General features: G+C 52.8%; 1 long non-coding RNA gene across 2 annotated transcripts in view; it reads left to right on the plus strand.

Annotated features, from left to right (window-relative positions):
• LOC125283127 (uncharacterized) overlaps positions 1-13,283 on the plus strand; it is a 41,492-nt gene extending 28,209 nt beyond the window's left edge. Inside the window, exons 4-6 of one of the 2 annotated variants that reach the window (XR_008959424.1) lie at positions 10,706-10,769; positions 10,863-10,971; positions 11,309-11,980. This is a non-coding gene — a long non-coding RNA (uncharacterized LOC125283127). Of the gene's footprint in view, positions 1-10,705; positions 10,770-10,862; positions 10,972-11,308 lie in introns of both variants that reach the window. The other variant, XR_007190734.2, reaches the window with a different exon arrangement.
• The last annotated feature ends 10,058 nt before the right edge of the window (positions 13,284-23,341 follow it).

Raw genomic sequence — 23,341 nt, forward strand, 5'->3', positions numbered from 1 at the left:
TTAGAATAGTAGCAAATCATGAATCATTCATATTAGCAAATATGAAACTCATGAGTTGCAATATTTAGAAATGGTGGTTGGATTTGACTGTGAGGCACACAGCCTTCTAACAGGCTATACATGCTGTGGGGTCACACTTTGGTCAGCCACCCGCAGATTCAAAACTCATACACTTTATTAGCATTAACAAGGGGTGAAAAATTGTGTGAAATGGCTGATCATTAATAATTGTTCTTTGAATATGAATTTTAGTTTGGATAAAAGACACGATATGATTTACTGCAACTTTAGATGTCTCGTTTCTATTATGCTCTCTTGCAAAATTTTCAAAAAGGAAAGGCTGTTGTCCAATTTCGGGTGGTCTGGGGCCCATTCCAGTTTGTCTAACAATGCTTGAAAATACATATTTGCAATCATGGAGAAAAACAGTTGGGGAGAAATGACTGGGTCCAGAGAGTGAGCTTTGAGAGAACACTTCCCAAAACACTTTCTCTACTTTGAAAAACTTGAAATATAAGAATAGGTGTATTCCTTTTTACATCAGTGGGGTCTGTGACTAATTCCATAGAGATAGATATTGACCATTTAATATTGGGTTAAAAGAGATCAGGAGGAATCCCCATTTTTCATTCTTTTTTTTAAAAAATGATTTACTTGTATATTTTAGAGAGAGAGACAGCGTGAGTTGGAGGAGCAGAGGGAGAGGGAGAATCTCAAGCAGACTCCATGTTGAATGCAGAGCCCAATGCGGGGCTCCCCTAGGAACCCCCATTTTTCTTAAAGGGTGTTAGCAGACATGGCTTAAGACAGGGCTTCTCAACCTTGGCTCTGTTGACATTTGGGGCAAGGGAACTCTTGTGGGAGCTGCAGGGAGGCTGGTAGCATGTGGAGCAGCATCCCCGGCCTCTACCCACCAAATGCCAGTAGCACCCGCCCCACAGTTGGGAACCTTCAATGTACCCAGACATTGCCAAGTGTTCCCTGGGGGCCAAAGCACTCCCTGCTTGGGGACCACTGGAAGCCAATATAATGTGTCCAGAGAACTGGGAAGATACACCCTCTGGGTATAATATTCTATTATGTACCCCTTAATGGAGTAAAAATAATCTCAGACCAAAGAGACATTGATGGGATGTAAATACAGGGAGAGCGAGAACGCCAATGGCAGCCTCCTCACCGTGTAAACGCCTGGAGGCCAGGATTCAAGGCGAGTAGAGAGGAGCCCTACATTAATTTATTTTCATTCATTAAAATGATTGATAATCATTCATTCCATTCATGGGTTTCTCACATTCTACAGAGGGTGGCTAAGGCGAGAGCAAGATGGAGAGTTTAGACGAGGTTGATTAAACTGTTACTGAGCCACTCCACCCATGCCTGGCAACATGTACGTAATTTTGTCCCACATTGACTCTGGGTTTGAGAATCCCAGGCACAGATGTGAGTCTCAGCACTCAGTCTGAAGAAGTGGATTATTTCAGGATGTTCATAAATCAAAGTGCAGTATAGCCTGAGACAGCCTGAACAGCACTGGCCGATAGGATTCTGTGATGTAAATGATCTCTGTCTGCCCTGTCCAATATGGTAGCACCAGCTCGGAGTGGTTCTTGAGCCCTTGAAATGTGGCCACCTTTCTTGTGTCACGTGTGTAAATGTGAACATTTGGGGGATAGTGAATTAAAAATACATTGTTTAGTGTGCCTGGGTGGCTCAGTTGGTTAAAAGACCATCTCTTGATCTCAGCTCAGGTCTTGATGGTTGTGTGTTCAATCTCTGCCTTGCACTCCACACTGGGCAGGAGCCTCCTTAAAAAACAAAACCAAACCCGAAACATCATTTCCATTTACTTCACCATTTTCATTGCTCTTGTTTCCAGTGTGTTTATTAGAAAACATGAAACCATGTCTGTGTCTTGCATTAGGTTTTTATCAGAGAGCCCTGATCTAGAAGGTGGAGAATTCTGCACTGTCAGGACACCTTAAACTCAACCCTGCTCTGGGTTAGTGTCTGGGACAGGCAGGACCTGCAGGCAGAGCTGGGGATCCGCCTAAGTTCGGATCCTTCTTCCGTCTCAGCTCAAAGCCCAGTGAGGATTCTAGACTTGGTTTCCAATCAGCATTTCAGATCTCTCTTGGTTTGGACCATGTGCCCTTGATTTTGTGTGTTCATTCCTTAGCACTAGAAAGGACATTTAGTTAGGACCCATTAGGTATTTCCACTTTAAGGATGAAAGGATTTCAGAAAACAATAGCATTTAAATCACAGATGATCCTGCCATTCAGCTGTCCAGGTGATCTCCCTCTGGGAAGCCACCATAAAGTAGTTTGAAGAAGCAAGCCAATGTCCTGTCTGCCTAGCCTTTCTGGAGAAGTGCTTTGTGGAAAATAAATAAATAAATAAATAAATAAATAAATAAATAAATAATAAATAAATAAAATCATTTAAAGAAGTCAAGGGTTGTGAGAATTTGGAGGTAGAAATTATTATATTTAATTGTAAATGGCCTGCTATTTTAGTACTGTACAAATATATGTGAAGTTACTAAGTGGAGAAAACAGGCTATTTTCAGTATTTTTTTTTTTTTTAGATCTTACCCATTCATTTGACAGAGATAGAGACAGCCAGTGAGAGAGGGAACACAAGCAGGGGGAGTGTGAAAGGAAGAAGTAGGCTCCCAGCGGAAGAGCCCAACATGGGGCTGGATCCCAGAACTCCAGGATCACGCCCTGAGCTGAAGGCAGACGCCCAATGACTGAGCCACCCAGGCACCCCCTATTTTCAGTATTTTTATTGTTTTTCTTCCTCCCCTGGCCCTTTTGCGTACTCCACATTATTGCTCCACCTCCACCTGACAGACATTTGAGAAAACTTTCCTGTTCCCGGGACTGTTCCAGGCACCAGGGGCAGAGTGGTGAACCAGATAGACATTGTCCTGTCTTCATGGAATTCACAGTTTGGAGGGAAGACAGGCAATGGCAGGGAAACATCAAAGAACAGAATCACTTGATATAGTAATTACAACTATAGGAGAAGGTGGGCTGAGTGTGGAGGCTATGTCAGGGGCTCCGGAAAGGGCACTCTGAGGAATAGACACTTGAGTAGAGGCCTCAGTGGTGTATAGCTGCCTTCCATGCACATGCCCCAGGGAAAAGCATTGCAGGCAAAGGGAACAGTAAAAATCCTGAAGCAGAAAAACAAAAATGAGGCCGAAGTGCCTGGGGTGTTATTACACATGGTACATTAAATAATAGCTTATTCTCCTTTTTTCCCCCTAATCCTTTTATTGAAGGGTGTATGTGTTTAAACTGAAATGGTTGAATGATAGGCAGCTAAAGAAAGAAAGTAAAGCTAGGCATTGCAGTAATCCACGAACTATTAGGTAGACTATAATGATTTTTAGGGTCCATTTTAAGCCCACTTTTCTAGGATGTATTTTCCAGAATAATTCCAGAATAATCTCAGTCACTCATAATGCATCATGTCATTTACATGTATTATCTCATTCAACTATCTACCAATGTAGAAGCAAATGCTCTTACTATCATCCCCATTTTATAGATGCAAACACTGAGACCCAGAAAGGTGATCTAATGGGCAGGAAGACTGAGATTGGAGGCCTTGTCACTATGCTGTACTACTTTTTTCTTTTTTTTAAGATTTCATTTATTTATTTGAGAGAGAGAGAGCACAAGCCGGGGAAAGGAGATGCAGGCTACCCTCCAAGCGGGGAGGCCAACACAGGGCTCAATCCCACGACCCTGGGATCATGACCTGACCCCGGGATCATGACCTGAGCTGAAGGCAGACACTCAACCAACTGAGCCACCCAGGAGCCCCAGCTTCTTTCTACTTTTAAAGACAGCAGGTACCCATGGATATTAGGATGCACTAACCAATTGACCCACCATGAAAAATGAGTCAGGTCCCTGATCTTGGCTAAAGAGAAGCTTGCTCCTTCATTCTTGCAGGCAGAGGTTTGTTGCGCACCCTACATTCCAGCATTTCCCAGGGCAGAGATCTACAAAAGAACTCTGCCAGCCTAATGACAATATTCTTTGTGGATGCCTAAACTCAGTATTATTGTTGTTGATTATTATTATTGTTGCTGTTATTTCTTATGTCATCTATAACAATTTTGAATTCTGTAACTCTGTGATTGTTGAATATGTGTCTTTCTAACTAGCATGAAAGTTATATGAGAGCAGGGGAGTGAGAGGCATCTACTATTTTTTCTTTAAATAAATGAAGACAGGGGCGCCTGGGTGGCACAGCAGTTAAGCGTCTGCCTTCGGCTCAGGGCGTGATCCTGGCGTTATGGGATCGAGCCCCACTTCGGGCTCTTCCGCTATGAGCCTGCTTCTTCTTCTCCCACTCCCCCTGCTTGTGTTCCCTCTCTCGCTGGCTGTCTCTATCTCTGTCAAATAAATAAATAAAATCTTTAAAAAATAAATAAAAATAAATAAAGGAAGACAGTTCCCTTTGGGACATCCTGAGTTTGGATTGTTCTACCTAAAAATAAAACAATCACTCAGAGAGTGCCCATCCCCATCCCCCCTTGCAGGGGACAGGGAGACTCTACCCAAACAGGGTTGCCTGAGTATCGGCGTGGCAGGCCCCTCCCCCAGAACACAGAAGGCAGGCTGAAAAATCAAGAAGCCCACAACCCGGGGCGCCTGGGTGGCACAGGAATTGAGCTCCTGTCTCCAGCTTAGGGCGTGATCCCAGCGTTCCAGAAAGGAGTCCCTCATCGGGCTCCTCCGCTGGGAGCCTGCTTCTTCCTCTCCCATTCCCCTGCTTCTGTTCCCGTTCTTGCTGACTGTCTGTCTCCCTCTCTCAGATAAATAAATAAATAAAATCTTTGGGGCGCCTGGGTGGCACAGCGGTTAAGCGTCTGCCTTCGGCTCAGGGCCTGATCCTGGCGTTACAGGATCGAGCCCCTATCAGGCTCCTCCGCTGTGAGCCTGCTTCTTCCTCTCCCACTCCCCCTGCTTGTGTTCCCTCTCTCGCTGGCTGTCTCTATCTCTGTCAAATAAATAAATAAAAATCTTTAAAAAAAAAAATAAAGAAGAAGCCCACATCTCTAAGATCCCTATAAAACAAGGGGCACGGCCTGGGACCCAGTCAATAATTTGGGCTCTGGACAACCCTGCAACCTCTCCTCATCAGAATGACAAGAAGGAGAAGCCCCCCCCCAGCAAAGAAAAGACAGTGAGTCTGTGGCCTCTGCCACAGAAATAATGGATATGGATGTAACCAAATTATCAGAAATGGAATTCAGAGTAAAGATGGTCAAAATGATGAGCAGAATTGAAAAAAGTATTAATGAAAAGGTTTCTGAGAATATAGAATCCCTAAGGTCAGAAATGAGAGCGAATTTGACAGAAATTAAAAATTCTATGAGCCAAATGCAGGCAAAACTAGAGGCTCTGACGGCCAGGGACACAGAAGCAGAGGAAAGGGTTAGTGAATTGGAGGATGGGTTAATAGAGGAAAAAATGAAAATAGAAGATGCTTTTAAAAAAATCCACGCCCACGAATGTTGGCTACGGGAGATTACTGACTCATGAAACGATCCAATGTTAGAATTATTGGCATCCCCAAGGGGGTGGAGAAAAACAGAGGTCTAGAAGAGATATTTGAACAAATTGTAGCTGAAAACTTCCCTAATCTAGCAAGGGAAACAAACATTCGTGTCCAAGAGTCAGAGAGAACCCCTCCCAAGCTCAACCATGACAAACCTATGCCACGTCATGTCATAGTGCATTTCGCAAATATTAGATCCAAGGATACAGTATTGAAAGTGGCCAGGGCAAAGAAATTTCTCACGTACCAAGGCAAAGGCATCAGAATTACGTCAGACCTGTCTACACAGATCTGGAATGAGAGAAAGGATTGGGGGAGCATTTTTAAAGCTCTTTCAGAGAAAAACATGCAGCCAAGGATCCTTTATCCAGCAAGGCTGTCATTCAGAATTGATGGAGAAATAAAGACATTTCAGAATCGCCAGTCACTAACCAATTTCATAACCACGAAACCAGCCCTACAAGGAGATATTACGGGGGGTTCTATAAAAGTAAAAAGGCCCCAAGAGGGATACAGAACAGAAAGTCACAGCCAATACAAAGACTTTACTGACAACATGGCATCATTAAAAGCATATCTCTCAGTACTCATGTCTTAATATTAATGGCTTATATGCTCCCTTAAAACGCCACAGGGTTGCAGATTGGATAAAAAGAAATGACCCATCCATTTGCTGTCTACAAGAGACTCATTTCGAACCCAAAGATGCATTCAGACTGAGAGTAAGGGGATGGAGTACCATCTTTCATGCAAATGGACCTCAAAAGAAAGCTGGGGTAGCAATTCTCATATCAGATAAATTGGATTTTAAACTACAGACTATAGTTAGAGACGCAGAAGGGCACTATATTATTCTTAAAGGAAGTATTCAACAAGTGGATATGACAATTATAAATATATATGCCCCCAACAGGGGAGCAGCAAGATACACAAGCCAACTCTTAACCAGAATAAAGAGACATATAAATAAAAATACATTGATAGTAGGGGACCTCAACACTCCACTCTCAGAAATAGACAGAACACCCTGGCAAAAACTAAGCAAAGAATCAAAGGCTTTGAATGCCATACTCGACGAGTTGGACCTCTTAGATATATATAGAACACTACAACCCCAGAACCAAAGAATACTCATTCTATTCTAATGCCCATGGAACATTCTCAAGAATAGACCATGTTCTGGGACACAAAACAGGTCTCAGCCGATACCAAAAGATTGAAATTATCCCCTGCATATTCACAGACCACAACAGTCTGAAATTGGAACTCAACCACAAGGAAAAATTTGGAAGAAACTCAAACACTTGGAGACTAAGAACCATCCTGCTCAGGAATGACTCGATAAACCAGGATATCAAAAATCAAATTAAACAATTTATGGAGACCAATGAGAATGAAAATACAACAGTCCAAAACCTATGGGATACTGCAAAGGCAGTCCTAAGGGAGAAATATATAGCCATCCAAGCCTCACTCAAAAGAATAGAAAAACCTAAAATGCAGTTTTTATATTCTCACCTCAAGAAGCTGGAACAGCAACAGAGGGACAGGCCTCATCCACGCACGAGGAAGCAGTTGACCAAAATTAGAGCTGAAATCAATCAAGCAGAAACCAGAAGTACAGTAGAGCAGATCAACAGGACTAGAAGCTGGTTCTTGGAGAGAATCAATAAAATTGACAGACCACTGGCAACACTTATCCAAAAGAAAAGAGAAAGGACCCAGATTATTAAAATTATGAATGAAAAAGGAGAGGTCACGACGAACACCATTGAAATTGGAAGGATTATTAGAAATTTTTATCAACAACTATATGCCAATAAACTAAGCAATCTGGAAGAGATGGAATCCTTCCTGGAAACCTATAAACTACCAAGATTGAAACAGGAAGAAATTGATTTCTTAAACAGCCCAATTAATTATGAGGAAATTGAGTCAGTGATAAACAACCTTCCAAATAACAAAACTCCAGGCCCGGACGGTTTTCCTGGGGAATTCTACCAAACATTCAAAGAAGAAATAATACCTATTCTCCTAAAGCTATTTCAAAAAATAGAAAGAGAAGGAAAGCTACCAAACTCATTCTATGAGGCCAATATTACCTTGATCCCCAAACCAGGCAAAGACCCCCTCAAAAAGGAGAATGACAGACCGATTTCCCTAATGAAGATGGACGCCAAAATCCTCAACAAGATACTTGCTAATAGAATCCAACAGTTCATTAAAAGGATTATCCACCACGATCAAGTGGGATTCATACCTGGGATGCAAGCGTGGTTCAATATTCGCAAATCAATCAGTGTGATACATCATATCAACAAGAAAAGACTCAGGAACCATATGATCCTCTCAATCGATGCCGAAAAAGCATTTGACAAAATACAGCATCCTTTCCTGATTAAAACCCTTCAGAGTGTAGGAATAGAAGGTACATTTCTCAATCTCATAAAAGCCATCTATGAAAAGCCTACTGCAAATATTATTCTCAATGGGGAAAAGCTGGAAGCCTTTCCCTTAAGATCAGGAACACGACAAGGATGCCCACTCTCGCCACTATTATTCAACATAGTACTAGAAGTCCTTGCAACAGCAATCAGACAACAAAAAGGGATCAAAGGTATTCAAATCGGCAAAGAAGAAGTCAAAATGTCTCTCTTTGCAGATGACATGATACTCTATATGGAAAACCCAAAAGAAGCCACTCCCAAACTATTAGAAGTTATAGAGCAATTCAGTAACGTGGCGGGATACAAAATCAATGCTCAGAAATCAGTTGCATTTCTGTACACAAATAACGAGAACGAAGAAAGAGAAATTAGGGAATCCATCCCATTTACAATAGCACCAAAAACCATACGTTACCTTGGAATTAACTTAACCAGAGACGTAAAGGACCTATATTCTAGAAACTATAAATCACTCTTGAAAGACATTGAGGAAGACATAAAAAGATGGAAAGATATTCCATGCTCATGGATCGGAAGAATTAACATAGTTAAAATGTCCATGCTACCCAGAGCAATCTACACTTTCAATGCTATTTCGATCAAAATACCAAGGACATTTTTCAAAGAACTGGAACAAATAGTCCTTAAATTTGTATGGAACCAGAAAGGGCCCCGAATCTCCAAGGAACTGTTGAAAAGGAAAAACAAAGCTGGGGGCATCACAATGCCGGATTTCGAGCTGTACTACAAAGCTGTGATCACAAAGACAGCATGGTACTGGCACAAAAACAGACACATAGGCCAATGGAACAGAATAGAGAGCCCAGAAATGGACCCTGGGCTCTTTGGGCAACTAATCTTTGATAAAGCAGGAAAAAACATCCGGTGGGAAAAAGACAGTCTCTTCAATAAATGGTGCTGGGAAAATTGGACAGCTACATGCAAAAGAATGAAACTTGACCACTATCTCACACCATACACGAAAATAAACTCCAAATGGATGAAAGACCTCGATGTGAGACAGGAATCCATCAAAATTCTAGAGGAGAACATAGGCAGCAACCTCTACAACATCGGCCAAAGCAACCTTTTTCATGATACATCCCCAAAGGCAAGAGAAACAAAAGATAAAATGAATTTATGGGACTTCATCAAGATTAAAAGTTTCTGCACAGCCAAGGAAACAGTTAGAAAAACTAAGAGGCAGCCCACGGAATGGGAGAAGATATTTGCAAATGACACTACAGATAAAGGACTGATATCCAAGATCTAGAAAGAACTTCTCAAACTCAATACATGAGAAACAAATAAACAAATCAAAAAATGGGCAGAAGATATGAACAGACACTTTGCCAATGAAGACATACAAATGGCTAACAGACACATGAAAAAATGTTCAAAATCATTAGCCATCAAGGAAATTCAAATCAAAACCACACTGAGATACCACCTTACACCAGTTAGAATGGCAAAAATAGACAAGGCAAGAAACAACAATTGTTGGAGAGGATGTGGAGAAAGGGGATCCCTCCTACATTGTTGGTGGGAATGCAAGTTGGTACAGCCACTCTGGAAAACAGTGTGGAGGTCCCTTAAAAAGTTAAAAATTGAGCTACCCAATGATCCAGCCATTGCACTACTGGGTGTTTACCCCAAAGATACAGACGTAGTGAAGAGAAGGGCCATATGCACACCAATGTTCATAGCAGCAATGTCCACAATAGCTAAACCGTGGAAGGAGCCGAGATGCCCTTCAACAGATGACTGGATTAAGAAGTTGTGGTCCATATATACAATGGAATATTACTCAGCAATCAGAAAGAACGAGTTCTCAACATTTGCTACAACATGGACGGCACTGGAGGAGATAATGCTAAGTGAAATAAGTCAAGCAGAGAAAGACAACTATCATATGATTTCTCTCATCTATGGAACATAAGAACTAGGATGATCAGTAGGGGAAGAAAGGGATAAAGAAAGGGGGGGTAATCAGAAGGGGGAATGAAACATGAGAGACTATGGACTATGAGAAACAAACTGAGGGCTTCAGAGGGGAGGGGGTAGGGGAATGGGATAGCCCGGTGATTGGTAGTAAGGAGGGCATGTATTGCATGGTGCACTGGGTGTTATACACAACTAATGAATCATCGAGCCTTACATCGGAAACCGGGGATGTACTGTATGGTGACTAACATAATATAATAAAAAATCATTATAAATAAAAAAAATAATAAAAAAATAAAAATAAAACAATCAGATATTTTACCAGCAAAAATGCATTTATTTGGGATTAACAGAGATTACAATTCAGGACCTGCAAGCTATGGCAAAACCATAGCCAAGTTCAACAAACAAAGGAGAGGGACTTATTTTATGGCAAAGAAGGAGGAACTTGAGAGAGGTTGTTTTGAAGGAAAGTCCATTGCAGAAAAGCAAGAATTGGGGGTGATGACAGTTTCTCATTGTCTGGGTTGCAGGGGTAGTCAATTTCTTATAGGACATACAATGTACATCTTTTCCTGCTGGGGTCTGTAATTGATGATTCTTTCCTGTTGAGGATTCTTTTGTTGGGTCTGTAATTGGCAATCCTTCCTGTAACTGACACTGAGTGCTGTGATTGTCCCTTCCAGCTTCCCCCGAGTTCGCTTTGACAAGGCTTCTCTTTATTTTCACAGGCTATGACAATAGAGAGTTGAAAGAATGCTTTTCCATCTCTTTGCATCACATATCCATTGTGAGGTAAACAGTGCTAACCCCATAAATTAAGCCTTAAAAATGATGTGTAGCATTAAGCCAAACACTTAACTACGTTCTGTTTGCTCATTTCTTAAGCAACCCTTCACGGCACGTGTTATGTTATTATTCTAAGCTCTGGGACAGAGCAACGAGCAAGAACGAAATCTCTGCCTTGGGGCACCTTACATTCTAGGGAGGATAGCAGGTACTCAGGAAATACCAAGTGTACATTAAATGTATAGGGTAAACAGGGATGAGTTAAGAGGGAGGGGGGATGAAAGAGGGAACAAGAGTAAGGAGAGTGCATGTATGTTGAGTGAGTGGGAGGGCACTTATTGCATGGAGCACTGGGTATTATACGCAAACAATGAATCATGGAACATTATATCCAAAACTAAGGATGTACTGTATGGTGACTAACATAACACAATGAAAAATTTAAAAAAAGATTCAAAATGAAGTAAGTTTTGCTAAGAGAGCCACTCCAACTAGAGTGGAAACGAAGACACAGAAGTAATGCATCTGCACATCTCCTGTTTCAGTTTCCGAACACCACGAACTGTGGACTCCTGGCACTTGTAACTGCTCAGCTACAACCGGACCACCTCCTCCAACACAGCCTTCTACTTTGGACTGAACTAGAGACAATGTAACAACTGTTAGCGGCCAGCCCTCACCACAGTTCTTTCAAAACAAGTGCCTGTGTTTTTCCTTCATTGACCTGCTCTCCCTGCTGAAAATAAGGGGCACACCAGATTTCTCGCCAATCCTTGTCTCCCAGATGACCGTCCCTACTTCCCCAAATTGAGGTTTCAGGTGTTTTCCAGCATCTACTCTTGATGGACATGAATGATGTGCAAATGCAGAGCCCACTCGAGGCTATTGACACATCATCATGTTATGGCAAATACCAGAGGAAACATGAAAATGACAAAGTACACTTCAAGTTAAATTGAGGTTCCTGAAATTGAGTTGTTTCCATTTAAATCTTTTTGGAGGGGCACCTGGGTGGCTCAGTTGTTAAGCGTCTGCCTTCAGGTCAGGGCATGATCCCGGAGTCCTGGGATCGAGCCCCACATGGGGCTCCTCCACTGGGAGCCTGCTCCTTCCTCTCCCACTCTCCTCCTGGTGTTCCCTGTCTCACTGGCTGTCTCTCTCTCTGTCAAATAAATAAATAAAATCTAAAAGAAATAAAAATAAAAAAAATAAATCTTTGTGGAAACTTTGGTTCACAAGAGTCAGCTCTGGGTGTTATAAATATAATTTATACTTTGACATCACTTCAGAAATCCATTCATTGTGATCCATCACAGCCTATAAGGTACTCTAAATACCTATACTTACATTCACACCACCACCAACAACAAAAATCCTCTCAAAGTCATAAACTAAGAATAGTTGTTATCCGACATTTGACAAAGTGACAGCGATTACTTGATGATATTATCCAAAAATTAACTTCTTAAAAGTATCCATTTAATGACATATTTCATAAAGTTTTACAAAACTGTGCCAGAAAAATGATCTGTTTAGGTATCAATTGGATAAAATGGCATGATTGCATTACCCCTAGAAGCAAAAGGATGGCTTCGTCATGTGTAAATTTATGCTCTTACTCATGGATTCTTTAATCCTATTATGTTATCTAAGCCATAAAATACTTTAAAGAAAATCATTTCTATCTTTCTTGCCTAGAACTGCTTATTACCTCTAGCTTTCTGCCCACGGGGTTCTGAATTTTCATTTTGCAAGGGACCACACAGAGCATGTTGCTGGTCCGGCAGATGGTTACAATTAATGTGCCCCCCTGCATGACAGCTCTAGGGAGTGGATGGACAAGGGGTGAAACCAGCAGAGAGGTTTGGGGTCCAAACACTCAGAGTGCACAGACTGACCTCAGCGGCCAGAGGGTCCTGCCCAGCTGGGACCTGCCTCATCTTATGAGTCCATGCAGGACACCCACTGCAAGAGTAGCCTGGCCCATGACCTGCACACACACCACGGGAGGCCCCATCCAGTGGTGGGGAGGACCTGCTGTCCACACAGAGCTATCCACATTACACAACGGAAATTCAGGATGGAGGGCAGGAGAGAGGGAGGTCAATGCACTAAGGACCTTTATAATCTGAAACACAGGAGAAATCCAGTGTTTCCAAGAACGTTTTTCTATCCCCTGCAGAAAGGAAACTTGGAATCCAAATTAATGAAATTTATTGGAAAATGAGGGAGATATGTTTGCATGCTTAGCTTGTGGCTCAGGCAGTCCTCCCCTGAGACATTAGTAAGTGTCACTCTTGGCTTCAACGTGCTCCTTGGAAGGAAAACAGGGACATCCTGGGGATCTTATTTATTTGAGAGAGCAAAAGAGAGCAAGACAGAGTGCACGAGTGAGGTGAGGGGCAGAGGGAGATGCAGACTCCCCACTGAGTGGGGAGCTTGATGCTGGGTTTGATCCCTGGAGTCCAGGAGCCTGACTTGAGCTGAAGGCAGATGCTTAACCCAAGAAGCCACCCAGGAAACCCAGGAAAGACTTTTTAAAATAGTGTTTTACTAATAAAAGTTTTATAGAATAGCAGATGTAAAAAGAAAATTTAAGTCTCCTATGTGTTTCCTTTTTTTTTAGTTAGTTAACATACAGTACAGTATTGGTTTCTGGAGTAGAATTCGGTCATTCATCACTTACATACAACACTTAGTGCTGATCTGTGTCCTCTTTCATACCCATCATCCATCTACCCAACCCCGACCCACTTTCCTCTATCAATGCACAGTGTGCAGAGCTGCCTTGGGCTCTGAAGGTTCTAGCATGAGCCATCACCATGGCAACCTGATGATGATGCACACCTTCCCTTCCATTTCAACTGTCACTTTGTGAGCCCAGCCCTTGCAGTTTGGTTAACAGGTGTGAAGCTCCCCACGATGGGAAATCTGAACTGTTTTTCTATAGGTATGTTCGTGTCGATTTTCTGAATTCCTTCTCTCAAGTTGGCTGCCTCACTTTTAGAGAAATTTGTTTCTTTTTTAAATTTTTCTTTTCATTTCCACACTCTAATTTGTCCACAGTTTCAGATGAAAATTCTAGGTTTTCTGTATTAGTTAATTTTGATTTTTCAATGAAACTGGCTTCCTTAAATAGTTTCTAAATTCAGAAAAGTGGACTGTTTCTGAATGACAGTTTTGTCCATACTCATACAGAGAACACACGAAGGGAATACACCACACTGCTTTCAGTGAATCAGGAGGATCTTGATGCCATCCCAGCAACCCGTGATAGGGAAAGGAATTCCAGGGCAACTCTTCTCAATGTAGATGATAAAATCTGAAAGCAAGTGTGAGCAGTCCAAACCAGAGCTTTACTGAAGGAGGAAAAAAAACAGCGACATTTGACCGCCCCCTGTGCCCCAACACTGGGGGCCACGCTCCCCCTCCCCCACATACTCAACTCAGCCCACCGCTCTGCTCCCCACACAGCCGGCGGATCGGGTCTGTCAGGCTCCTGGGGCCTAAACCTAACCCTAGGTCAGTCGACTAGGGGTCCTTCCCCAGGGGCCTGGAGCCACAGCACTGGGTATAAGGGACCACTGACCCCAGCGCTGGACTCAGCCTGCCCACCTGCAGCCAACTGGTCACCTCGGGGCACCGTCGAGCATTCAGGACTCAGCGTTCAGATGAACATTCAGGAGAACCAGCAGGGCCCCCGAGCCCCCAGCGACTTCGACGGCCCCCAGCGTCACAAACTTAGGACCACACTACCACTACCCCGTGTCATCACCTCCGCCCACCTCTCCGATTGCCTCACAGCCAGCGGATTGGGCCTGCCGGGCTCCTGGGGCCTAACCCTAACCCTAGATTGGCCACCAAGGGGAGCCTCCCCAGGGGCCAGGGATTGGGGACCCCTGAGCCCAAGCACTGGACTCAGCCTGCCACTGTGCAGCCCCCCTGGGGCCCTCGGGGTGCTGCCCAGCATTCAGGGCAGGAGAATGGGCAGGGACACCCGAGCCCCCGGCAAAATTCGACGGACCCCCGCACCATGTTTGGGCCCACGCTCCACCTCCCCCACACCTTCACCTTGGCAAGCTGCCCTGCTCACCACCCAGATGGAAGATCGGGCTTGTTGGGATCCTGGGGCCTAACCCTAAACTTCGGTCGGGGGCTTAGGGGCCCTTTCCTAGGGGGCTGGTGCAGCACCGCATAGGACTGGGGAACCCCGAGCCCCAGTGGCACTCGGCCTACTGCCAGAAGGCCACCCGAGTCCTTAGAGGCGAAGCCGAGCATTCAGGGCGGGAGAACCGGCAGGGGCCCCAAGACCCCTGCCACCTTCAACGGCCCTCTGCGCCACAATGCTTGGGCCCACTCTCCCCCTGCCCCATGCGCTCACCTTGGCCCACCACCCTGCTCGCCCCTCAGCTGGTATATCAGGCCTGCCGGCCTCCTGGGGCTACCCTAACCCTAGGTCGGCCCCCGAGGGGCCCCTAGCAAGGGGCCTAGAGCCGCAACACCAGGGATTGCAGAACCCCGAGCTCCAGCACCGGACTAAACTGGCCGCCCCGCCGCCACCCGGGCCGCTAGGGGAGCCGCTGGTCATTCAGGGTGGGAGAACGGGCAGGGCCCTCCGAGCCACAGGGACCTTCCAAGGTCCCCCGTGCCAAAACGCCTGTGCCCACGCTCCCGCTCACCAGCGCACTCACCTCGGCCCGCTCCTCCGCTCACTGCACAGCTGGTGGATTGGGCCTGCCGGCCTCCTTTTGGTTACCCTAACCCTAGATCGGTCCCCAAGGGGCCCCTCCCAAGGGGCCTGGAGCCGCAACGCCGGGGATTGGGGACCCCCCTAGCCCCAGCGCAAGACTCACCCTGCCACCCCGCTGCCACCCAGGCTGCTAGGGGCGCTGCCGGTCATTCAGGGTGGGAAATGGCAGGGCCCTCCGAGCCCCTGGCGTCCTTCGAAGGCCCCCCACGTCAAAACGCTTGGGCCCACGCTCCCGCTCACCATTACCCTCACCTCGGCCCGCCCCGCCACTTGCCACACAGCCGGCATATCAGGCCTGCTGGCCTCCTGGGGGCTAACCCTAACCCTAGGTTGGTCCTCGAGGGTCACTTCCAAGGGGCCTGGCTTCGAACGCCGGGGATTGGGGACCCCCGTGCCCCAGCGCTGGACTCACCCTGCTGCCCCGCCACCACCCAGGCTGATAGGGCCGCTGCCCGTCATTCAGGGTGGGAGAACGGGCAGGTCCCTCCGAGCCCCCGCGAACTTCGAAGGCCCCCCTTCACAAAACGCTTGGGCCTATGCTCCTGCTTGCCAGCGCCCTCACCTCGGCCAGCCCCTCCATTCGCCCCACAGCCGGTGGATCGGGCCTGCCGGCCTCCTTTTGGTTACCCTAACCCTAGATGGGCCCCCTAGGGGCCCCTAACAAGGGGCCTGGCAGCGCAACGCCGGGGAATGGGGACCCCGGAGCCCTAGCGCCGGACTCACCCTGCCGCCCCACAGCCACCCAGGATGCTAGGGGCGCTGCTGGTCATTCAGGGCAGGAGAATGTACAGGACCCTCCGAGCCCCCGGCGTCATTCAAAGGCCCCCCGCGCCAAAACGCTTGAAACTACACTCCCACTCGCCAGCGCCCTCACCTCGGCCGCCACTCCGCTCGCCATACAGCTGGCGGATAGGGCTTATCGGCCTCCTGGGGCTAAACCTAACCCTAGGTCAGCCCCCAGGGGCCCTTCCCAAGGGGCCTGACGCTGCAACGCCGGGGATTGGGGACCCCCGAGCCCCAGCGCTGGACCCACCCTGCCACCCCGCCGCCCCCCAGGCCACTAGGGGCGCCGCCGGTCATTCAGGGCGGGAGAACGGGCAGGGCTTTCCGAGCCACCGGCGACTTTCGAAGGCTCCCCATGCCAAAACGCTTGGGCCCACGCTCCCGCACGCCAGCGCCCTCAACTCGGCCCGCCCCTCCACTTGTCACACACCCGGCTGATCGGGCCTACCGGGCTCCTGGGGGCTAACCCTAACCCTAGGTCGGCCCCCAAGGGGCCCTTCCTAAGGGGCCTGGCGCCGCAACACCGGGGATTGAGGACCCCCGAGCCCCAGCGCCGGACTCTCCCTGCCGCCCCACCGCCACCTGGGATGCTAGGGGCGCCGCCCCTCATTCAGGGCGGGAGAACGGGCAGGGCCCTCCAAGCCCCTGCAACATTTGAAGGCCCCCGCGCCAAAACGCTTGGGCCCACGCTCCCGCTCGCCAGCGCCCTCACCTCGGCCCGCCCCACTGCTCGCCACACAGCGGGCGAATCGGGTCTGCCGGCCTCCTGGGGGCTAACACTAACACTTGGTAGGCCCCCGAGGGCCCTTCCCAAGGGGGCTGGTGCCCCAACGCCGAGTATTGGGAACCACCGAGCCCCAGCGCCGGACTTACCATGCCGCCCCGCCGACACCCGGGCCGCTAGTGGCGCCGCGGATCTCTCAGTGTGGGAGAACGGGCAGGGCCCTCCGAGCCCACGGCGACCTCCGAAGGCCCCCCTCGCCAAAACGCTTGGGCCCACGCTCCCACTCGCTAGCGCCCTCGCCACGGCCCGCACCTCCGCTTACCGCACAGCCAGCGGATTGGGCCTGCAGGACTCCTGGGGGCTAACCCTAACTCTAGGTCAGCCCCTGAAGGACCCCTCCCAAGAGGCCTGGCGCCGCAATGCCGTGGATTGGGGACCCCTCGAGCCGCAGCACTGGACTCACCCTGCTGCCCCGCCGCCACCCGGGCCTCTAGAGGCCCCGCCGGTCATTCAGGCTGGGAGAACGGGGAGGGCCCTACGTGCCCCCGGAAACCTTCGAAGGCCCCCCGCACCAAAACGCTTGGGCCCACGCTCCCGCTCTCCAGCGCCCTCACCTCGGCCCGCCCCTCCGCTCACCAGACAGCTGGCGGGTCGGGCCTGCTGGCCTCCAGGGGCTAACACTAACCCTAGGTCGCCCCAAGGGGCCCATCCCAAGGGCCCTGGCGCCACAACGCTGGAGTTTGGGGACCCCCGAGCCCCAGCGCTGGACTCACGGTGCCGCCCCGACCCCACCCGGGCCATTAGGGGCGCCGCCAGTCATTCAGGGCGTAAGAACAGGCAGGGCCCTTCGAGCCCCCGGCGACCTCCAAAGGCCCCCTGAGCCAAAATGCTTGGGCCCATGCTCCTGCTCACGAGCGCCCTCACCTCGGCCCGCCCCTCCGCTCACCGCACGGCCGGCGGATCGGGCCTGCAGGCCTCCTGGGGGCTAACCCTAACCCTATGTCGGCCCCCGAAGGGCCCGTCCCAAGGAGCCTGGCGCTGCAATCCGGGGATTGGGGACCCCCGAGCCCCAGCGCCGGAGTCACCCTGCCACCCCGCCGCCACCCGGGCCGCTAGGGGCGCCCGCGGTCATTCAGGGTGGGATAAGGGGCAGGGCCCTCTGAGCCCCCGGTGACCTTCGAAGACCCCCAACGCCAAAATGCTTGGGCCCACGCTCCCGCTCACAAGCGCCCTCACCTTGGCCTGCCCCTCCACTCGCCGCACAGTGGGCCAATCGGGCCTGCCAGTCGCCTAGGGGCTAAAACTAACCATAGGTCGGCCACCGAGGGAACCATACAAAGGGGCATGGCGCAGCAACGCCGGGGATTGGGGACCCCGGAGCCTCAGCGCCGGACTCACCCTACCGCCCCGCCGCCACCCGGGCCGCTAGGGGCGCCGCCGGTCATTCATGGCGGGAAAACGTGTAGGGCCCTCCGAGCCCCCGGCGACCTCCGAAGGCCCCCCCGCGCGAAAACGCTTAGGCCCACGCTCCCACTCGCCAGTGCCCTCACCTCGGCCTGCCCCTCTGCTCGCTGCACAGCTGGCGGATTGGGCCTGCCAGCCTCCTGGGTGCTAACCCTAACCCTAGCAGGCCAGCTCCACCAGTTGTGCGGTGAGCGGAGGTGCGGGCCCAGGTGAGGGCGCTGGCGAGCGGGAGCGGGGGCCCAAGCGTTTTGGCGCGGAGGGCCTTTGAAGGTCGCCGGGGGCTCGGAGGGCCCTGCCCCTTCTCCAGCTCTGAATGACCGGCGGCGTCCCTAGAGGCCCCATCCGCCCATCATGCGTCGAGCGGAGGGGCGGGCCGAGGTGAGGGCACTGGCGAGCAGGAGCATGAGCCCAAGTGTATTGGCACGGGGGGCCTTCAAAGGTCGCCGGGGCTTCGGAGGGCCCTGCCCGTTCTCCCGCCCTGAATGACCGGGGGCACTCCAGCGGCCCGGGTGGTGGCAGGGTAGCAGAGTGAGTCTGGCGCTGGGGCTTGGAGGTCCCCAAACCCCGGCTTTGCAGCACCAGGCCCCTTGGGAAGGGCCCCTAGTGGGCCAACCTAGTGTTAGGGTTAACCCCAAGGAGGCTGGCAGGCCGGAACAGCCTGCTGTGTGGCGAGCGGACGAGTGGGACGAGGTGAGGGCGCTGGCTAGCGGGAGCGTGGGCCCAAGCGTTTTGGCGGGGGGGGGGCCGTCAAAGGTCGCCGGGGGCTCAGAGGGCCCTGCCTGTTCTCCTGCCCTGAATGACCGGTGGAGCTCCTAGCGGCCTGGTTGGCGGCGGGGCAGCAAGGTGAGTCCGGCGCTGGGGCTCGTGGGTCCCCAATCCCCGGCGTTGTGGCACCAGGCCCCTTGGGAGGGGCCCCTCAGGGGCCTACCAAGGGTTAAGGTTAGCCCCCAGGAGGTCGGCAGGCCTGATCTGCCAGCTGTGCGATGAGCGGAGGGGCGGGCCGAGGTGAGGGCGCTGGCGAGTGGGAGCGTGGGCCCAAGCGTTTTCGCGGGGAGCCTTCGAAGGTCGCCGGGGGCTCGGAGGGCCCTGCCCGTGTCCGCCCTGAATGACCGCAGGCGCCCCTAGTGCCTGGGTTGGGGCGCGGTGGCAGCGTGAGTCCGACACTGGGGCTTGAGGGTTCCCAATACCTGGCATTGCAGCGCCAGGCCCTTTGGGAGGGGCCCTTCAGGTGCCGAGCTATGTTGAGGGTTAGCCCCCAGGAGGCCAGCAGGCCTGAGCTGATGGCTGTGCGTCGAGCGGAGGGGCGGGCCGAGGTGAGGGCGCTGGCGAGTGGGAGCGTGGGCCCAAGCGTTTTCGCGGGGAGCCTTCGAAGGTCGCCGGGGGCTCGGAGGGCCCTGCCCGTGTCCGCCCTGAATGACCGCAGGCGCCCCTAGTGCCTGGGTTGGGGCGCGGTGGCAGCGTGAGTCTGACACTGGGGCTTGAGGGTTCCCAATACCTGGCATTGCAGCGCCAGGCCCTTTGGGAGGGGCCCTTCAGGTGTCGAGCTATGTTGAGGGTTAGCCCCCAGGAGGCCAGCAGGCCTGAGCTGATGGCTGTGCGTCGAGCGGAGGGGCGGGCCGAGGTGAGATTGCTGGCGAGCGGGAGCGTGGGCCCAAACGTTTAGGCGCAGGGGGCTTTGAAGTTCTCCAGGGGCTCGGAGGGCCCTGACCGTTCTCCCGCCCTAATGACCGGTGTGCCCCAATCAGCCCGGGTGGCAGTGGGGTGGCAGGGTGAGTCCGGCGCTGGGGCTCGGGGGCCCCCAATCCCCGGCGTTGTGGCACCAGGCCCCTTGGGAGGGGCCCCTCTGGGGCCGACCTAGGGTTAGGATTAGCCCCCAGGAGGCTGGCAGGCCCGATCCGCCAGCTGTGTGGCGAGCGGAGGGGCAGTCCGAGGTGAGGGCGCTGGCGAGCGGGAGCGTGGGCCCAAGCGTTTGGCACGGGGGTCCTTCGAATGTCACCAGGGGCTTTGAGGGCCCTGCCCATTCTCCTGCCCTGACTGACCGGCGGCACCCCGCGGCCTGGGTGGCGGTGGGGTGGCAGGTTGAGTCTGGCGCTGGGGCTCAGGCTCCCCAATCCTTGGCGTTTAACCGCCAGGCCCCTTGGGAGGGGCCCCTCGGTGGTCGACCTAATGTTAGGGTTAGCCCCCAGCAGGCTGGCAGGCCTGATCTGCCAGCTGTGTGGCGAGCGGAGGGGTGGGCCGAGGTGAGGGCGCTGGCGAGGAGGAGGGTCGGCCCAAGCGTTTTGGCACGGGGGACCTTCGAAGGTCGCCAGGGGCTCGGAGGGCCTTTCCTGTTCTCCCGCACTGAATGTCCGGCAGCTCCCATAGCGTCCCGAGTGGGGGCAGGGTGTCTGGGTGCGTCCGGCACTGGGGCTCGGGGGTCCCCAATCCCCGGCTTTGCAGCGCCAGGCCCCTTGGGAGGGACCCCTTGGTGGCCGAGCTAGGGTTAGGGTTAGCCTCCAGGAGGCTGGCAGGCCCGATCCGCTGGCTGTGCATCCAGGGGAGGGGCGGGCGGAGGTGCGGGCGCTGGCGAGCGGGAGCGTGGGCCCAAGTGTTTTGGTGCAGGGGGCTTTCGAAGGTCGCCGGGGGCTCGGAGGTCCCTGCCCATTCTCCTGCCCTGAATGACAGGAGGCGCCCCTAGCGGCCCGGGTGGCGAAAGGGCGGCAGGGTGAGTCCAGCGCTGGGGCTCGGGGGTCCCCAATCCCCGGCGTTGTGGCACCAGGCCCCTTGGTAAGGGAACCTCAAGGGCCGAATTAGGGTTAGGGTTAGCCCCCAGGAGGCCGGCAGGCCCGATCCGCCGGCTGTGTGGTTAGCGGATGGTCGGGCCAAGGTGAGGGCTCTGGCGAGCGGGAGCATGGGCCCAAGCTTTTTGGCGGGGGGTCCTTCAAAGGTCGCCTGGGGCTTGGAAGGCCCTGTCCATTCTGCCGCCCTGAATGACCGTTGGCGCCCCTAGCGGCCCGGGTGGTGGCGAGGTGGCGAGGTGAGTCCTGCACTGGGGCTCGTGGGCCCCTAATCCCTGGCGTTGTGGCGCCAGGCCCCTTGGGAAGGGCCCCTCGGGGGCCGACCTTAGGGTTAGGTTTAGCCCCCAGGAGGCCGGCAGGCCCGATCCACCAGCTGTGCAGCGAGAGGTGGGGCAGGCCAAGGTGAGGGTGCTGGCGAGCAGGAGCATGGGCCCAAGTGTTTTGGCACGGGGGGCCTTCGAAAGTCGCCGGGGGCTCGGAGGGCCCAGCACGTTCTCCCAACCTGAATGACCGGCGGCGCCCCTAGCAGCCCGTGTGGCGGCGGGGTGGCAGGGTGAGTCTGGCGCTGGGGCTCGGGGGTTCCCAGTCCCTGGCGTTGCGGCGCCAGACCCCTTGGGAGCGGCCCCTAGGGGGCTGACCTCAGGTTAGGGTTAGCCCCCAGGAGGCCAGCAGGCCCGATCTGCCGGCTGTGCGGCAAGCAGGGGGGTGGGCCGAGGTGAGGGCACTGGCGAGCGGGAGCGTGGGCCCAAGAGTTTCGGCACGGGGGACCTTCGAAGGTCGCCGGGGGCTCGGAGGTCCCTGCCCGTTCTCCGGCTCTGAATGAGCAGTTTCACCCCTAGTGGCTTGGGTGGTGGTGGGGAGGCAGGGTGAGTCCGGCGCTCGGGCTCTGGGGTCCCCAATCCCCGGCATTGCGGCGCCGGGCCCCTTGGGAGGGACAACTCGGGGTCCGACCTAAGGTTAGGGTTAACCCCCATGAGGCAGGCAGACCTGATCCAAGGACTCTGCGGCAAGCGAAGGGGCTGGCCAAGGTGATGGTGCTGGCGAGCGGGAGCGTGGGCCCAAGCGTATTGGCATGGGGGGCTTTCGAAGGTCGCCAGGGGCTCAGAGGGCCCTGCCTATTCTCCTGCCCTGAATGACCGATGGCGCCCCTAGTGGCCCGGGTCGCGGCAGGGCGGCAGGGTGAGTCCAGCATTGGGGATCGGGGTCCCCATTCCCTGGCGTTGTGGCGCCAGGCCCCTTAGGAGTGGTCCCTTGGGGGCCGAGGTAGTTTTATGGTTAGCCCCCAGGAGGCTGGCAGGCCCGATCCGCTGGCTGTGTGGCGAGCAGAGGGGTGGGCCGAGTTGAGGGCAGTGGCGAGTGGGAGCGTGGGCCCAAGTATTTTGGCGCGGGGGACCTTCGAATTTCGCCAGGGGCTCGGAGGGCCCTGCCCGTTCTCCCGTCCTGAATGACCGGCGGCGCCCCTAGCGGCCCGGGTGGCAGCGGGGCGGTAGAGTGAGTCTGGCGCTGGGGCTCGGGCGTTCCCAATCCCCAGCGTTGTGGCGCCGGGCCCCTTGGGAGGGGCCCCTCGGGGTCCGACCTAAGGTTAGGGTTTAGCCCCCAGGAGGCCGGCAGGCCCGATCCGCCGACTCTGTGGCAAGCGGAGGGGTGGACCCAGGTGAGGGCGCTGGTGAGCAGGAGCGTTTGCCGAAGGATTATGGCGCGGGGAACCTTTGAAAGTCGCTGGGGTCTCTGAGGGCCTTGCCCTTTCTACCGCCCTGAATGACCTGTGGTGCCCATTGCGGCCCGGGTGGTGGCGGGGCGGCAGGGTGAGTCTGGCGCTGGGACTCGGGGGTCCCCAATACCTGGCGTTGCGGCGCCAGGCCTCTTGGGAGGGGCCCTTCGGGTGCCGACCTATGTTTAGGGTTAGCCCCCAGGAGGCCGGCAGGCCCGATCCGTTTTCTGTGCGTCGAGCAGAGGGCTGGGCTGAGGTGAGATCGCTGGCGAGCGGGACCGTGGGCCCAAGCGTTTAGGCGCAGGGTGCTTCGAAGGTCTCCGGGGGCTCGGAGGTCCCTGCCCGTTCTCCCGCCCTTAATGACCGGCA

This window comes from Ursus arctos, unplaced genomic scaffold (assembly GCF_023065955.2).
Source record: "Ursus arctos isolate Adak ecotype North America unplaced genomic scaffold, UrsArc2.0 scaffold_16, whole genome shotgun sequence".
NCBI lineage: Eukaryota > Metazoa > Chordata > Mammalia > Carnivora > Ursidae > Ursus > Ursus arctos.